Here is a 15,349-nt window from a genome sequence, read left to right on the forward strand (position 1 = left end):
GCTCTTGTTTATTTTGCGTGCCCCGGAAGTTTATGTCTAATATTTCTTTCCCTTAAAGCAAAAAAAAAAAAAAAAGTCGCGTCTGTTACTTTTTTAGCGTGAAAAACTCTCGCCTGCACGAAAACGCTTTCTTTTTCAAACGTGTTTGCACCGCATCTTTTGGGTTTTTACTGTCTTCGCATGACGTAAAATGTCGGGCATGATGACAGCACGTTTGAATCTAATTTTCGTTTTCTTTGTTTTAACTTCATCCATGATGGATGTTGGGATTTCTTTTTAGGCTTATCTTTTAAAAAAGGTAATGTGCAATTGTTTAAACAGTGCAAGCAAAACCATCAGTTCCCACTTGGAAGAAAAAAGAATATTTATTTTGTAATAGTGTCGCGGTTATGCGCTCACCTTCAAAGGGTATTTCTCTTCAGGAGCTTAGTGTTTGTACTGTTGGAAGGTACACACGATCCTGATGCTTCTGTGTATTTATCCTGCAAGTTGGTTGCACTCGTTTGATATACTGTCTGCTGGTCCTTCTGGGTATGATCATCTTTTATTTCTAAAGTTTAGAGTGATATACAGGTATGGATGGCCCTTTAACACATGTAATTTCTGTGACAGCTGGGCATATAACGGTAAACCAAAGTAAGACAGTGAACGTTATCCTAAGTTTAAATTACTTCGCACACTAGGGTCTCTTCATATTGTGGTTATGTCATAGGATGTATATCGTTCAGCAGTTATAATTGAAAATTAGTCTTGTTTTCATCTAAGGCAAATGTAAGTAGTATTAACAATAGAGGGTGCCATTAAGACCTGTCTCCAAACACCCAGTTTTTCCTATAGACACAGAATGACAAGCTTTAATAAACAGGCCTTAAATCCGTGTTGAAAATAATCATGATCCTGTTTGATATAATGGCTGCTGTCACTGCACCACATAGTGTACTGAAATAACAGGAAGTGTGCAGCACACCATGGCATAGAAACAAAACTGCATTAAAACATTTATTGCAGAGTCAGGAATAAAATATGAAATGAGTTCACTGCTCTAGTAGAGTGGAGAAATGCCTAGTCTGATTTAAATTTGGGATCTGCTCAAGGTTATCAAATTTAGTATGCCATTGATGGTGTAAGACCATAGTTATTATTCCAAAGCTTTACACTTGGGTGTGGAGTAACAGCCCAGTGGTTAGAGCGGGCTAAAATAGGGAACCTGGGATTCAGTTCCCTGCTTCCCGAATCCCTACTGAAGCTTTTTGTGACCTTGGTCATGTCACCATTGTCTTAGTTGAAATATAAAGCCATAAGAACAAGGTAGTAAATTGTGTAGCTCGCGCTGAGCTCAAATTGGAGAAGGAGTTGTATTTTAGATTTAATTGCAAATAGATTTATTTCTAGCTAAAACTGAATGGCAGTGGCATAACACATGGTCATTCCCAAGGAAATAACATGTAATGTTGCTATGGTAATTGTGCTAGTACAGTAATTCATAATGCTCTTACAGGGTTTCTGTGCAATTATTAAATTCTCATAAAAATTTTAGTTAATTCCCAAATTGAGCATCTGACATAAAATTGGTATACAGATATACAGAAATGTAACTCTAGTCTGTAAGTGCACACATTTAGTTCAAGAGCAACCACAATCATTTATTTGACTTTTTATACTACCAGCATATATCTAGGCAGTGTACAAATTAATAATTAAAACAAGTAGAAACTGGAACGCCATAATGTAGCCAAACTATAAGATTGAGATCTATTTCTACAATATTTTAGTATGACAGGCAGCATTGAGGCTGAAAGGAGTTTATGCTCACTGTGTATTATACTAGTTAAAAAACAGTATTTATTGCTCTTAACATAAACAGTTACAGGAAAACTTCTTGGCTTCCAGTTTGAAAGTGATATATTTTAAATATTCCCCAAACCTTCACATTTCTATTATGTTATTTGTAATCTTGTCTGAACTGCTACCAGATTACTAATATAGGTCCAAAATGGGGGAGGATCCTTTAGTATATAGAGTTTTTCAGACATTCCCTGGGGATTATTACACTGCCAGACAGGATTTATCTGATGACCATGCATGAGAAAAACCTGCATAGACTAGAAATTCAGAATATGCTTATTTATCTCATGTGTTTAGCATGGATGTGCTGTAAACTCAGCTCTAACATTGGTGTCCTCAGGACACTGAGAAAATAAGTAAGATTTGTTGGATGGCATAATATTCTTAAAGATCCAATCTTAGAGACTTTATATATTAATTGAAGAATGGAAAATCTGCCTTACTAAAAATAAGTGGAGAAAGCATGAGCAGCATGGTTAATGGAATTCTTTATAACTCCCTCTGTGTGTAGTTATGCTGTGTCTGACTTGGAGAGGAAGGGAAACTGTTCATAGCTATGGGAAGTAATCCTATTAGAGTAGTTTTTGGGTTGTGGAAGTAGGGCGATTGTGGGGTGGGGGTTTATTGGTAGGTGAGATAGCTTTGATGGTGGTATTTTGAAGTGGATAGGTAGTTTGGGGTATTGATCTTTTGGGAGACTTGATGGTATGTAGGATAAGGGGTAAGATATGTGGTTGAGGAATAATTGGGGCAGTTGATTCTTTCAGACTGCCTCCTCACTTACCTGTTCACAAGCTATCCCCATTCCCAAAGCTACAAGTTCCTGACTGCTGTATTTCACTTGTGGGCAGTATCTCCAAATGGGTTAGTTTTATGTATCATACAAAAAATCTTAAAAGGATAACAAACAAGTTAACAAATAACTATACAAAAAATATTTTTTCGTGGTCACTGAGGGTCAATCCATCTAAAGCCCTGTTACACAAACAGTAAGGGAGAGAAAAATGCCGCAAACTAATGTAGCAGCACTTCTGAACCAATTGCTTATGGCTGCTTTCAGTCATGTCATATAGGCATAAAAATACTCCCACTTATATCAAACAAGGTTTAAAAATGAAATTACTCCATTCAGGTGCACACAAAAAGACTTGCCTTGAAAATGGGACTTCACTCCAACAACCATCTTTCAGCGACAGGTCTCCTTCATACTCGCAGTCCCAAACACTCCCAACCTTGTTTCACCAATACTCTTGGCTGCTACAGGGGATAATACCAGTCATTTTCATCAGTAATGAACCTTACTCCTAAGCCAGGGAATGTGGCATATGATCTTGGTCTCAAATCTAGTGCTAATGCCATAGTATTTGCATCATGCCAAAGAAACCTTCCTTCTGGAGGAGTTCATAGACAACTTATCCAGGTGTGCTTGAAAATTCTTTTGAATCAAGCCTGTGGTGCCCAATAAAATGGGAAATATTCTTTCTGCCACAGTTATTTGATCTTTGACTGCATTTTTTTTTTTGTATTAAAGGACCTTCTTCTCTACCCAATCTCAGAATAATTGTTTGGAAGTGACACTTTGATAATCATTACCAATCTGGTATTTTTCTCCTTTTTATTGTCAGGTTTCCTTGTATCCAGCTTTTTATCAGTTAGTTGGAATGGGGGTATCCCAAATGATTATAATCCCTTCATTCTCCATAATTCTCTTAGTTCATGATCCTCGTGCTTTTCAGGTACATCAGTATTAGTGTTTACAAAGTTACCAGTGGATGAGGCCAATTTACTGTGCTGTTCTATATAAAGATCTACTTTCCTTAGCAAAGCAGCAGATGAATCCAGAGACCAATGGGAATAGCCCACATCTACCAGCAGGTGGAGATAGAGAAACTGATTAACAAGTGGTTATATTGGCTGGCAATCCTCCTGTCTCATTAGTATGCTCTATCTCCCAGCAGGGGAAAGTCGCTATTCAAATAGCTCCTGGATTCTGGCTGGAAATTTCAATTGCTCCTGTTGAGATTTTCTCTTCAGTGAGACAGGGGTGTCCGGCTGAACGGTGCCGGCTTTAGAGGTTACACTTGGGCCCTCCCTTGTCACTGCCTCACCCTCCCTCCATTGATAGAGGGTTTAATTGAGTCCCTAATTTTTCTTCTTCCCATGGTTAAAAAAAAAAAAAAAAAAAAAAAAAAAATAGGACTCCACAGTTTATGAAGGGTTCCTCGGGCCTCATGGTGCTGAGCAACCAGCTTTTACCGGCATATACCGGCACTGATGGACTCTAGCCTCTGTATGTGAGTATGTTTTTTTTTTTTGATTTGGAGACGCGCTGGAACTTGTAAGCTATCGCGGGGGTGAGGCTGTGTTCAAGTGCTGGTGGCCTCCATGATAGGTTTGGCCCAGGAGGCGTCAGTACCTCGGGACCCTCTGGGTATGTGGCTGGAGGTGGCAGTGGCTGTGCTTTTGCCGCGGGCCAGAAGCACGCATTTGGCATTGGTGGAGGCTCCTCTGACTTAGGTCAGAGCCGTTCCCGCTCGCGAAGGCGCGCTCGTGGGTTGGTTTCCCGGGCGGTAGCGTCGCGGCAGTTGCAGCTATCTCATTGGCTCGCGGGCTTTCTCAGTGGAAAAAAAAAAAAAAAAAAATTTTTTTTGACACAAATGAGGGCGGCAGAGGCTAGTCTGCGGTGTTCGCGCTGTGGGAAGCGCAGATCACTGACGGGATTCTGCTCTGCCGGTTGTAAGGAAGCACCGACAGAAGTTTCTTTCCTGCAAACATGTGACTTAGCCATTGCCCGCGTTGGGGAAGGGCGTCTGTCTTCCCCTTCTCTCGCGGTTGATTCGGCCCTGTTGCAGGGCGCCTCGACGGCTGAAGGAAATTCGGCGGCGGTCGGGGAGTCAGTAGGCGGGGCGGCTCCGCTCTTTGGCACGGACCAGGCAGGGTCGGCGGCGTTCGGGCTGAGCTCGTTTTCGCCGAACTTTGTTATGCTTATGCACCGGGCTTTCCTGTTGCAGAGCTCGCAGCCTGCCCAGCCTTTGAATATGCCGTTACTGCATGTTTCCTTGCCTTCTACTTCTCCGGCTTCTAACGTTCATGCTAGCACTACGGCTCGTCCTTCGGGGTCTCTTCTTAGGGTGCCTCAGGGAACAAAAAAGCGTAGATTCGCTGACGTAGATGATGGGGATTTTTTTTTTTTTCCAGTCTCCCCTTTTTTCTCTGACGGAGTCTCTTGAGGAAGGAAAGGTGTTACCGGCATTCCACAGGTGCAGCGGGTGATCTCTTCTTTCCCACGGCCTCCCTGTGTGTTTGAGTTTTACACTTCCAGTTTCTGGGTGACCATGCACCTTAGGCCTGGGGGGTATATTGGAGGGAAACTTTTGTTTCTGATCCTCTGCCTAGTTCAGCTTTACTCTGCACAGGGGGGGGCAGGAAGGTCCTTAGCTGCACAAATGCGTTTTGCAGCTTGAGATGTCCCGGCACTTGGTGGGGGTTTCTTTCTCTGTGAATCTCCTAAAGAGTGCATACTTGCCTGTTTTCTTTGTTCCCTGTGCAGTGCTTTGGGTGTGTAGTGGCATGATAGGGAGTGCAGTTGGGAGCGCATTGTGTCTGGTAGTGCTGCGGAGCTGCTTTCTGTCCCTGTGATGTACAAAAAATAAAAAATTAAAAAAAAAAAAAAAAAAAAATTTTTTACCCTCCCATCAAGGTTGCCTTTTGGGTGCGGTTGGTTTTTGGATCACCTTGCACACAGTTTCAGTTACTGCAGCCTGCCGCAGTTTTTTATTCTATTCATTCTCAGTCTTCCGTTTTGGTCTGGGATACTTTGCTGAAATTCGGTTAATTCTCCAGCTAAGTTTGGAGGATCCTTTCTTCTGTTGTCAGCCCTTTCAGCTTTCTCGTGGACAAAGAGCTGTCCTAGGGGCAGTGCACAACTCTTTTGTCTCATACCTGTTGTTTTTCAAAGGCCGCTAGATACAGCGTCTTGATTGCATCCAGTACGTATTCCCTTTAGAGACCATGCGTATTTCACTCACATTGTATAGTGTTAGAGCTGTTGCATGGGTTGCTCTAAGCACCTTGATTTTTTTTTTCCCCCCTAAGAGAATTTCTTTCTTCTTCAAGTTCCTCCATTCCTCATCCTGCCATTGGCGGATTTGGTGCATTGCATTCTGAGGGATCCTGAATTCTTCCAGGGCCTCGTCAGGCTTTCTCAGGGGGGAGTAGTCTCTATCCTTCAACGTCAGGGGGCTGTGTACACTTTTCCGGTTGCTTGCACCTTTCCCTCCTTCTCAGGTTTTCTGTGTCTCTTTGAAGCTTTCCGCATCCTCTGGACGGTTCTTGTAGTTCTTGGGATTCCACTACCTACATGGTGGCCAAGACGGGGGTCATTGGGCAAGCTATAGATATATATGCTTTTCCCTATGAGCTCAGAATCGGCACTAGGTTTGCCTGCCTCTCCTGGAGCAGCGCTTTCGGTTTTGGCACTTGCCATTTCTCCTATCTTTGGCTTCATGGTCGCTGGTGGAGGTGGACGGTGGAACCGTTTTAGCGCTACTAGACGATTCTTCCAATTTCTTCTAGTCTGCCTATTGTCTCGGAGGACTTCATGACATTTGTCTGATGCGAAAAGGGTGTTCTCTTAACCTCAGTTCTTTACACGTGCAGATGGGTATTTATAGCGCTTTTTTCTCCGGTACTATTGATATGTGTATCAGGATGAGGTTTTTATTCATATTGGAAACACTGGTGTTCTTCCGCAGACTTAGATGTGAGGTCTCGGTTTCAGATTGGCATTCTTCTTCGCTTTCCAGGACGATGAGCATGGGATTCTGTACAGTTTCTAGATCCATAGGGCTGACTACACTAGGAACTTCGGCTTGCTTTTCCCTTCTTCTTCTTTACAGCAGTCGATTGTTATTCTGGTGAGTTCCGGTATCTCAGAGCTCCAATTATTTGGTATGCTCCTCCTGCTTCACTCGGTTTCTTTTAGTGGCTCGGCGCGATTTCTCTTTTCGAGTCATGCCTGGCTCTTTACTGAACTAGCTTATGCCCACCGCCCGTCCCGGGCTGTCAGGTAGGGGCGGCTCGGTGACTTCCGTCCTCAGCTCCAGGAGTCAGGTCTTCGGAGGCAGCTCAGTAGTGGTTCTTTCTTCTACTCTTGACCAGGATCAGGCTACTTTGCTACAGCATCAGATCTTTCTTCAGGAAGGACGCTGGGGGTCCTTTTGATCAGTATTTGGATGGGAGTATTTCTCTCCAGCTAGGGCAGTAGCAGTTGTACTCAGTTGGCAGGCGAAGTTGTTCGGCTTCCATTGGGTACTCTCTCTTCTTCATCTTCTGTTGGCCAATCCTTTCGTAGATCTAGGTCTACGTTTAGTTAGACTCTCCGTGATTTCTGAGCATGGACCATTTCTTGTATGTTACAGAGTGCTGGGTGCACTCTGGAGAGTGGGCATGTTAGTACCAGTGTTATCTTCTGCATCCTGGATAGTGAGATTTGTGGCTCAGGCGTTCTTGCTCTGTTTACGAACGTGATATCTCCTGGGTCTAGTCCGCACAGCTTCGTCTCTCGATTCTAGGCTTCCTTACTTATTCGGCGGACCCAGGGAGTGGCAATGATAGGGGGTTGATGCGTGGCTCCTTTGTCGCCTCCGCCTTCTCTGTTTCAGTGGTGGCCTCTTGCTGAGGATGGCTTGGATTGGCCCTCTCGAGTTCGCCTACCGGGAGCGGTATTTGTATATTCTTTGGATGAGCGGCCCCATCCTTATGAGAAGGATTTACTAAGTCTTTCGACAGCTGAGCTACAGATGTTTCCGGGTATCTCGGTCTTTGTTCACCTGGGGTCCAATCATCATGGATATTGGGACTACTATAGTATTAAGACCTAGCTTTTTGGAAGTCTTGGCCGACTTGTTATGGTTAGGCAAAGCAGGTTGTTTCTGCGCTTATCTGGGTGCTACCGACATCTTCTATTGTGGCTTCTACTTCCTTTTGGAGGTTGTTTGTCTCCTTTCTTGGGTGCTTCTTATCGTTTGAACCACTCCAGAGTTCCTTTTTTGACACAAGTGTATTGCCAAGGGCTTAGCGTTCATTTCCCTTCCGCTTCTGGAGCCTTTCTTGGCTTGTTACAAGGACTGGGTAGGTGGCTCTTCGTTTCCTTCTCAGCTTTATGTAGTTCAGTCCCTAAACAGAGTGCGGTATGTTCAGGCACCTCATGGAGAGTACGATTTGGAGGGCTTTCCTCACGTATTTCTTCGCAGTTTACCGAAGGCTTTATTTCCTCCTTGTCTTTTGGGGTTTCCAAAGGGCTGTGCCGTTGAACAGGGTGTTCTTGTGGCCATGGCTTCAGCTCTGCATGCCTTGTTCAACAGGTATTCCTATCTCTGATGTCCAAAATATGGGGTATCAGTTCGGCTGGTAACCCATTTTCTTTCTAGGAAGGTGTCATCCTTTCTTTACTGTCAGGCTCGTTTTTTCCTTCCTTCTTCCTGGGACAGGATTTTGGTAGCAGTGCTTTTATTCACTGCATTTGTTGATACGTATGTCGAGTTCTCCGCGAGCTCAGTTCTATCAACTGTTAGTGTTTATGTCTCCTTTTGATAGTCTTCAAGGGATGCCTCAGGCGGATGGCGGTGTCCAATGCCTACTTCGCTCATTAGGTACAGGAAAACATTCTTTATGCTTGCCTACTGGCGGGGGAGCGGGTGGCGATTGAACTTCATGACCATTCCGCTGGAGCGATGGCTGCTTCTTGGGCTCGGCCCAGAGGTTTTTTGCCTTGGAGGAGATTTGTCTCACGGCTAACTAGTCTTCCGAGAGTACCTTCTCTCCGCGTCGCTGCATGGAGGTGCGGGCACATGCGATAGGGGTTTTTTGATGCTTCGGTCGTTGCGAAAGCGGTGTTTGCTTCCCACCCAAATTAAGGATTGCTTTGCTACATCCCATTGGTCTCTGGATTCATCTGCTGCTTTGCTAAGGAAGGTAAAATTATGTTCTTACCTGTTAATTTTCTTTCCTTTAGAAGCAGCAGATGAATCCAGAGCCCCTCCCTTTCTGGTAATTGTCTATCGGTTTTTTGCTTATGCAACTTACGCGGTTTGTTGTGGTTGATGGTTGTATTCGGTATCTTTGCCTTTTCTCCTGGGAAGAAGTTTTTTACATGTGATGCCTATTGCTGGTTACGTGTGCTTGGGCAAGGAGCTATACTAATGAGACAGGAGGATTGCCAGCCAATATAACCACTTGTTAATCAGTTTCTCTATCTCCACCTGCTGGTAGATGTGGGCTATTCCCATTGGTCTCTGGATTCATCTGCTGCTTCTAAAGGAAAGAAAATTAACAGGTAAGAACATAATTTTACCTTCTGTCAGAACTTCACAGCCAGCTATTAGATGAGTTTCCAGCACTCCTCTTGCAGAATCTACATGCCTATTTTAGCATTCTTTGGTGTGAACCATCTTGACTATAATCCACTCTCCAGAGCTGCAACTACGAGGGTAATTTCATAAATAATGCACACTATTTTAAAAAATTTACATGTTGTTTTTTTTTTTCCAAATATTTCTTTACAACCCTTCAATATAATCTCCCTGCTTTGCAATGACCGAGTTCCAACGTCCGGAAAGCTTCATTATTCCATCCAAGACACCATTTTTGTTCAGTTGCCGAATGACTCAAGTACCGGTGGAAAAAAGCTCTTCCAGAGATGCAAAATGATGTCCACGCATAGGTTGTTTCAACTTTGAAAAAGGTTGAAGTCTGGTGGACTCATGTCTGGACTGTAGGGATTATGAGATAATACCTTCCAGCCGTATTTGTGTAGTTTTTCAATGACTAGTGGAGAGCTCCATCTTCCCCACGGCCAAAAAAATTTTGATTTGCTCAATCAAAAGTCAAATAATGACTTTTGCTTATCATGAAGGCATCATCATTACAGACAAAGTTCCATGTGGAAGAAATGTCACATTAGTGTATTATTGTGATTTTTTTTGAAAAAATGCACAGAAAAATGCACAAAACCCAACCTCAGTTGTTTCTTGGCTGGGCCATTCATTCTTCACGATAACGCTTGCCTGCACATAGCGAATGTTGTTATTGAAAAACTACGCAAATACGGCTGGGAGGTGTTACCTCATGCTCCCTACAGTCCAGACATGAGTCTACCGGACTTTGACCTTTTTCCAAAGTTGAAACAACCTATGCGTGGACATTGTTTTGCATCTCTGGAAGAGTTTTTTTCCCCGCCGGTACCCAAGCCATTCGGCAATTGAACAAAAATGGTGTCTTGGATGGAATAATGAAGCTTCCCAGATGTTGGGACTCGGTCATTGCAAAGCAGGGAGATTATATTGAAGGGTTGTAAAGAAATACTTGGAAAAAAACCCCAAACATGTAAATTAAAAAAAAATAGTGTGCATTATTTATGAAATGATCCTCGTATAAAATCTCTCATCCTTGTGTTTCAGTTCAGCTCTCCCTAACTGCTCTTGTTTCTGGTTTTAATAAGTAAATCTTTTTTCCCCTTGAATTTGTGGATTTGCCAACTTGTTTTTTCCATGTTTGCTCCCCCCTCTTTTTGATCTCCCCCATCTCACTAACTCCAATGACCTACTCATTTTGATCAATTTTAACTATGATCAATTGTAATTTCTTGTTAATTTTTGTTCCAATATCTTCATTACTTGTAAATATAGTTCATTGTAATTTCTTATTAAGTTTTGTTTAATTGATGTGAGCCGCCTAGAACTCCCTGGGTATGGCAGTATACAAAAATAAAGTTATTATTATTATTATTATTAATTCTTTAAATGTTTTTTTCCTCCTATTTTGTAAATAATTTCTTCCTTTTCTGTGTGCACTAGTAGCTACTCACTCATTCCTTCTTCTTGTTGATATTCTTGTCCAAATTTATAATGAAGTTTCACAGGGATGTTGTAGAGAAGTCCTACTGCCAGTCTAGTAGCCCTTGTGCTGCCTTATAGGAGAAAGATCTCCTAGAAGGAAAGCATCATTCTGGTGAAGTAGGAAATAATCCTGTAGATAGGACCTGCCCACCTGGGGTTGCAATATCGTCTCACAATGAAGATGTGTCTCCAGGAGCTTCTGCCCAGGAGAGAAAAGTTAGGACAGCGGTTGTAGTTGGCGATTTGATTATTAGGCATACAAGATAGCTGGTTGGCTGGTGGGCGTGAGGATTGTCTGGTCACTTGCCTGCCTGGTGCAAAGGTGGTGGACCTCATGTGTCACATAGATAGGATTTTAGATGGTGCTGGGGAGGAGCCATCTGTCCTGGTACATGTAGATACCAATGACATAGAAAAATGTGGGAGAGAGGTTCTGGAAACCAAATTTAGGCTCTTGGGTAGAAAGCTTAAATCCAGATCCTCCAAGGTTGCATTTTCAAAAATGTTCCCAGTTCCATGCGCAGGATCCAAGAAGCAGGTAGAGCTCTGAAGTCTCAATGCGTAGTTGAGACAATAGTGCAGGGATGAGGTATTTAGATTTGTTAGGAACTGGGCAACCTTCTGGGAAGGGGGAGCTTGTTCCAAAAGAACGGACACCATCTTAACTGGGATGGAACTAGGCTGCTGGCACTAATGTTTAAAAAGGAGATAGAGCAGTTTTTAAACTGAGAAGTGGGGGAAAGCCGACAGTTGCCCAGGAACGGTTGATTCGGAGTGAAGTATCCTTGGAGGATACTATTGAAACGGGATATTTAGGGAGTCCTGGTAGAGAAGTTCCAATAATGGTGAAAGAAAGCCAGGAGGGTTTAAGAGGAAGGCAAAGTAAGAGACTCAAATTTCCCCTGCCTTCTCAGCAGCCTGTAGTTTCAAGGAAAAAATACAATTTGAAGTGTCTGTATACAAATGCTAGAAGCATTAAAAAAAAAATAGGAGAGTTAGATTATATAGCCCTGAAGGATGAGATAATAGGCATCTCGGCGACCTGGTGGAAGGAAGACAGTCAATGGAACACTGTGTTAACTGTGTACAAATTATATCACAAGAATAGAGTAGATCAAATTGGAGGGGGGTTGCACTATATGTTAAAGAGGAAATTGAATCAAATAAAATAAACATTCTGCATGAAATAGATAGCAGTGTGGAATCCTTAAGGATAGAAATTCCATGTGTGAAGGGAAGGAATATAAAGGTAGGGTTATACTAACATCCTCCAGGACAAAATGAGCAGACAGATGAAGACATGTTTTCAGAGATTAGGAAAGCTGGAGAAATGGGCAACAGTATAATAATGAGTGATTTCAATTACCACTAGATTAAATTGGAGGAGCACGATAATCACTTGAGAAAAATAGTAAGCCTGTGGGTGTGAAAACAGTTGGTGTCATAAAGGACTTATTTGTATCCCGGCAAAGCACCAGCGTCCTTCCGTATAAAGACTCAGTCCAGACTCACACAGGAACACAATGTCCTGTGAACCTGACTAGGAAAATCCTATTTCGCTCAATCGCTGCATCAGTCTCTGTTGATCACAGTTGGATTATTTTGATGGATTTTGCTACATCCCTGATGCAGCGATCGAGCAAAACTGGGATTTTTTTTTCACTCAGAGATTAGTTAAACTCTGGAACACTTTGCCAGAGGATGTGGTAAGAGCAGATAGCATAGCTGGTTTTAAGAAAGGTTTGGACAAGTTCCTGGAGGAAAAGTCCATAGTCTGTTATTGAGAAAGAAATGGGGGAAGCCACTGCTTGCCCTTAATTGAAAGCTTGGGATATTGCTACTCCTTGGGTTTTGGCCAGGTACTAGTGACCTGGATTGGCCTCTGTGAGAATGGGCTACTGGGTTTGATGGACTATTGGTCTGACCCAGTAAGGCTATTCTTATGTTGCTTATTTTGGTCTCTGCAGAGTAGAAAGTTTCGAATTTAAACTTGTGGGGCTCCAAATTGATGAGGATCATCTTTTTAGAATCCTTGGTGACAGGTTGAAGGAGGTTCTGCATTTAAAGACCTTTCAAGACAGGAAGATGGATCTATTCCTTAAGTCTTCAGTTCCATGGCTCTTGATATTCAGACAGTTGTCTGTCAGGGCTAAGTTGCTTGGGCTGTGATTTACTAGGTTCAGCAACTGATGGTCTTGCTGGAGTTTCCTGTTCTGGAGTCAAGTGTGGTGGCTTTGGCTGATTGATTTCAGATTGATAGCCTTGATGCTCGTAGCTCAGTGCTGATTTTTTTTCTTGCAAAACTGGTCAGTAGATTCCACCTTAGTCTCATTTGAGCAAACCTTTATGAGATTGTTTTTTGTTTGGAGAGGATCTCAAAAAGTTTGTAAAGTATTTGGGTGAAGCTAAGCCTCAGCGCTTTCCTGAAAATGTGTCCTATTCAATTAAGGCATCTTGTGGTAGATCTTGAGCCAGATGTTGGGGCAACTTCTGGATGACCATGAAAAGGTTTTGTTTTCTGCAGGCTCATTAAAAGGACAATCATTTGTGGTGTAAAAAGATCAGGGGGTAGCAATCCCCTCTCTGTCCAGTGCCCCCAAAAGTTCTCATGAGGGTCAGTGGGTCTTGTCTGTGGATGTATAGGTGAGGAACAGACCCACCTGTATTTTTGGGAGATGATCCTTACCTCAGATCAGTGGGTTAAGGGTGTGATTTAGAAAGATTATGCTTTTAAGTTGGCTTTGGTTTTTTGGTGTTCCTCTGCAGGTCAACTCTCAAACAAAAGGCAGTGCAGAAAACTGTACATCTTGTCACCTTGTGTGCAGTCAAGACCATTACTCCATCTTTTCAGCCCATTCTGGATTTGAAGGGAGTCAGTGATTCTCCTCAAGTCTTTCATTTTCATATGAAAATTGTGCATTTGGAATTCTTGATTTTCCTTGACTTGACTGAAGCATATTTTAACATATCAACAACAGCTCCTAGAATGTTATCCAGGGTAATGGTGCACAAGGAAGGGATTTAGGCTCATCTTTACTTGGTTGATTGATTGATCTCAACCAGTTCCTAGCAGGATTCTTAAGAGGCCATGGGCAGAGTACTCTCTTCTTGCAACACCTCAGGTTGTGAACTTTGCCAAGAGTCACTTAGTTCCACCCACAAGTCTTTAAGTATCTTGTGTGCCCTTGAACACTCAATATAGGTTTATATTTCTCACTCAAGAGAGTAGACAGGATTCTGGATCAGTTGATAACCTTTTGTGTAGTGCAAGCTGCAACAGCTTGATTATCTTCAGCTTGTCAACTCCATGATGGTAACTGTGGCTGCTCCAGTGCACATTGCTATTGAGTTGGCCTTCACATTTTCAAAGATTTGAGGCTCATCTTCCCTTTTTGACATTTTTCATGAGGAAGGTAAGCTTGGTGGCCCTCTGACAATATCTGAGGGGCATCCCTCTGGAATCTCTGGACTGGATAGTAGTTTCATAAAGGCAAGCCATTTGATGTGTATCTAGATTTCTAGAAAGCTTTTGACAAAGTTCCTCATGGGATGCTTATGAGAAAATTAAAGAGTCATGGGATAGGAGGCAATGTTCAATTGTGGATTAAGAATCGGACAGAAAACAAAGGGTAGGTTTAAATGGCCATTTTTCTCAATGGAGGAGGGAAAGTAGTGGTGTATACTAGTGCTGCCCCCTCCTTGACATAAATTCTCTTAATGTTTTAATTACCTCATAATATCTAAAATTAGCCTCTCATTATATAAAGGGGTGTGTTAAAGAGATATAAAACGCCTTCAACTCATACAAAATACAGCTATCAAAATCATTTCGGGTTCCAAAAAATTTGATCATGTCACCCCTTTATTACAAAAAGCTCATTGGCTGCCAATTTCACACTGGATCACCTATAAAATTTCCCTTTTAACCTTTAAAACTATATAGACTAATACCCCTGCATTCATAGATAGATTACTGATTCCTTATAACCCTCCCAGAACTTTAAGATCGGCCTCTCAACATTCCTTTAATGCCCCATTCTTAAAAATAATTGGTATTCGTCATACTCTTATTTTCTCAGTTACTGCCCCATTAATCTGGAACTCTCTCCCCCTATACCTCAGAGCCGAACAAAACTTGGAGAAATTGAAAAGTAGCCTAAAATGCTTTCTCTTTAAAGACGCTTATAATTGATTTATTACATATGTATTTAATTCCACGTTATTTAATTTGTCCCTTTTTCCCTATTGTATTTTCCTTTTATGTGCTCTTTCATAATAAATTGTAGTTCTTCCCTTTTCTCCCATTGTTCTCATGTCATAAGTAAGTTTGTTTTGTTGGTCTATATTAAATATTTATTGTTCATCCACTTTTAAATTATAGTGTATAACGCTTTGTACCCACGGAGAAGCGTTTAATCAAAAATTCAAATAAACTATGACTACCCACAGGTTCAGGAATAAAGTGTCTACAAGAAAGAAGATTTCCAAATTAAGTACCTAATCTTTCCTTATTCAGTATTATCCCAGGACAAGCAGGCATGATATTCTCACATGTGGGTGACGTCATCTACGGAGCCCCAGCGCGGACAGCTTTTCAAGCAAACTTG

The 15,349-nt window shown here is 42.2% G+C and overlaps 1 protein-coding gene across 3 annotated transcripts in view; it reads left to right on the forward strand.

Moving 5' to 3' along the window:
- The window catches only part of G3BP2 (G3BP stress granule assembly factor 2), a 156,276-nt gene that overhangs the window by 719 nt on the left and 140,208 nt on the right, over nt 1-15,349 (forward strand). Inside the window, exon 1 of one of the 3 annotated variants that reach the window (XM_033960424.1) lies at nt 511-531. The exons of the other annotated variants lie outside the window; for them this stretch is intronic. The gene's annotated coding sequence lies outside the window, so the exon portion shown is untranslated. Of the gene's footprint in view, nt 1-510; nt 532-15,349 lie in introns of those variants that run through there. 3 annotated transcript variants of the gene reach the window in all.

The sequence above is a fragment of the Geotrypetes seraphini genome, chromosome 1, assembly GCF_902459505.1.
Source record: "Geotrypetes seraphini chromosome 1, aGeoSer1.1, whole genome shotgun sequence".
Classification (NCBI taxonomy): Eukaryota; Metazoa; Chordata; class Amphibia; order Gymnophiona; family Dermophiidae; genus Geotrypetes; species Geotrypetes seraphini.